The sequence below is a fragment of the Saccopteryx leptura genome, chromosome 2 (assembly GCF_036850995.1).
Source record: "Saccopteryx leptura isolate mSacLep1 chromosome 2, mSacLep1_pri_phased_curated, whole genome shotgun sequence".
NCBI classification, from domain to species: Eukaryota; Metazoa; Chordata; class Mammalia; order Chiroptera; family Emballonuridae; genus Saccopteryx; species Saccopteryx leptura.
Window position 1 is genome coordinate 231861940 of NC_089504.1, and position 3100 is coordinate 231865039.

Sequence of the window (3100 nt, forward strand, 5' to 3'; positions counted from 1 at the left end):
TGGGTCACAGCGCACATGAGAAGCAACCATCTACTTCTCTCTTCTCCTACCGCAGCCAGTGGCTCGATTGGTTCCAGCGTCAGCCGGGGCACTGAGGATAGTTCGGTTGCTCCCAGCGTCAGCCTCAGGTGCTGAGGATAGCTCAGTGATCCCAGAGGCGGTTGGGGGGGGAGGGAGGATCCCGGTCGGAGAAGGGGGGTGGGGGCATGCGGGAGTCTGTCTATCTCCACTCCTCTCGCTTAAAAAAAGAAAGAAAAAGAAATTACATTGCAGTTCAAAGTTAGAAAAGAATTTTGCTTTACTCCCACAGAAACAGATGTGCTTTCTGAAAGTGTTATGAAGCTGATTGTGTATATCTTTTCACCTTGGCTTCCCGAAAGCCCAGGTCTAAAATTCAAGTTCGATGGTGGCCTGCTATTGGCCTTTAAGTCCACATATTAACGGTGGTGTTTCCCTCCCTCCTCAATATTGCACTTTTATTTTATTCCTTTTCTATTTTTTAAATGTTTTCTTACTTTTCTTTCTTTTCACTTTTACTTATATTTGCTGTCTGTCCTCATTTCTCCTTTCCGTTATATTATTATAGCCTTTATGGAATGAGAGAGGAAATAGTAAGGGCAGAATATCAAATAAAATGCAGGGTTTCCCACCTGTTTCTCCAGACTCCCATCAGTTTTCGTCCCCTCTGGGCACAAATTCTGCTACCCAAACCTCTGCTCAGGCAAAGGCTCAAGGATGGGGTTTTCATAGTTGGATGGCCTCTGATTGAATCTAAGTTAGCACCTGACTCCAGAACAGCTCCCCCAATGAGGAGGCTCAGGACAAAGCTTCAGCCAATAGGCTATCAGAATCCACTCAGCCAATCCCACAGTTCCCCAGGTGTCCACAAGGAGAGGGCAAACTGCTGACACATCACTTTGACCCGTCTTTAGGCAGGATACTACCATGTTTGCTTTTAATCTGGACTAAGGAATTTTAAATTTTAATCTTCAAGTAATATACAGGACACAAGAGATTGGCCTTGTGCTCATAAAATCATTATTTGTGCCTCCTTGTTCTCATAATCGCTAACGTGGATTGAACCTTAAGCTGTGCTGACACTATGTGAGTGCTTTACATGTATACCTAATGTAATTTTAACAACCCAATAAGCAGGTATTGTTACTCTTACCTATTTTAGATATGAGAAGGTGTAAAGATCAGGATTTGAACCCAGAATATTTTATTCCCAGGGCATACTTTTAAACTTCATACTGCATGCACATCATTCCCACTGCTGCCCACCTGCTTACTGTTAAGGCAGATCTTAGTAAATTGTCTCTCAATAAATAACAGAAAACTGCTACCTGCCCTTGAAAACTCACTTCAAGGGAAGAGCCTAACAAGAAGCAATGGAAAAGCAACCTGGTCCGAGTCTAATAACAGATTTGAATATTAGTGTCTTCTCCACTTGTTCTTTATTACCGTTTTCTTTTTTCATTTATTCATTCTTTTGTGTGTGTGTGTGTGTATGTGTGTGTGTGTGTGTGTGAGAGAGAGAGAGAGAGAGAGAGAGAGAGAAGGGGAGATAGCCAGGCAGACTCTTGCATAAGCCCCCACAAGGGTCCACCTGGCAAACCCTGTCTGAGGCTGACCTGCTCAGACCAACAAAACTATCTTCAGTGCCTGGGGCCACACTCAAACAAATCGAGCCATTGGCTGCAGGGAGGGGAAAGGGAGAGAAAGGGGAGAAGAGGGGGAAGAGGAGTAGATGGTTGCTTTTCCTGTATGCCCTGACCGGGAATTGGACTTGAAATATCCATATACTGGCTGATGCTCTATCCACTGAGCCACTGGCCAGGGCCTTATTACCCTTTTCTGTGCCTCAATTTTCTCATTGGCTCTGTGGGATCCTAGTCACTACATTACTCACCTCACAGAGGTGTGTAATGGTTCTTAACGGTAATGAGTCTGGAAACTTTTTGTACCCTATGAAAAGTCAAACCAATGTATTATGGGATTTGGGAGGACTTTGGCTAAAAATGAAGCCCTAAACTTTGTGTGGTGAATCAAGAAAAGAGAAAACTAATCCAGGCTCAGTGAGGGCTTCTTGCTGCGCTTTTTCTCCTGTGAGGGGCCCCCTCTACTCCATTAACCTTCCTCCCCTCCTCCTGCTACCCTTTCAGCCTCCTTTCCCCTGCTATCTTCAAAGCTGAACATGTTCTTCCAGCTACTCAGGGACTCTTTGAAGTAGCCTGAGAGAGATGGGAAGGTTGATTAATGGAGGCTTCCCAAGGTCAAGCAGAGCCCCTGAAAGGTGGAGTCCCTCAAGCCCCAAAATGCAGCCTTCTCAAAATAGGTCCTGTTGCTTAATGATAAAAGTCACTTTTCCTTCAGTGGGTGTTTTGTGTGGATTATCCCCAAACTTACAGAACCCTTCAGCATCTTCTTGACCTCCCAGCCCAACAGAAAGGATAATTAGGACTCTCAGCTTTTTATTTTTTTATTTTTTTTATTTTTTTTTTTTTGAAGCTGGAAACAGGGAGAGACAGTCAGACAGACTCCCGCATGCGCCCGACCGGGATCCACCGGCACGCCCACCAGGGGCGACGCTCTGCCCACCAGGGGGCGATGCTCTGCCCATCCTGGGCGTCGCCATGTTGCGACCAGAGCCACTCTAGCACCTGAGGCAGAGGCCCACAGAGCCATCCCCAGCGCCTGGGCCATCTTTGCTCCAATGGAGCCTTGGCTGCGGGAGGGGAAGAGAGAGACAGAGAGGAAAGCGCGCGGAGGGGTGGAGAAGCAAATGGGCACTTCTCTTGTGTGCCCTGGCCGGGAATCGAACCTGGGTCCTCCGCACGCTAGGCCGACGCTCTACCGCTGAGCCAACCGGCCAGGGCTTTTTTCATTTTTAGAGAGGAGAGAGAGAGAGGTAGAGAGAAGGGGGGAGGAGCTGGAAGCATCAACTCCCATATGTGCCTTGACCAGGCAAGCCCAGGGTTTCAAACCGGCGACCTCAGCATTTCCAGGTCGATGCTTTATCCACTGCGCCACCACAGGTCAGGTCAGGACTCTCAGCTTTTGAGGAACCACTTGCCCAGGGTCAGAGAGAAACTAAAAT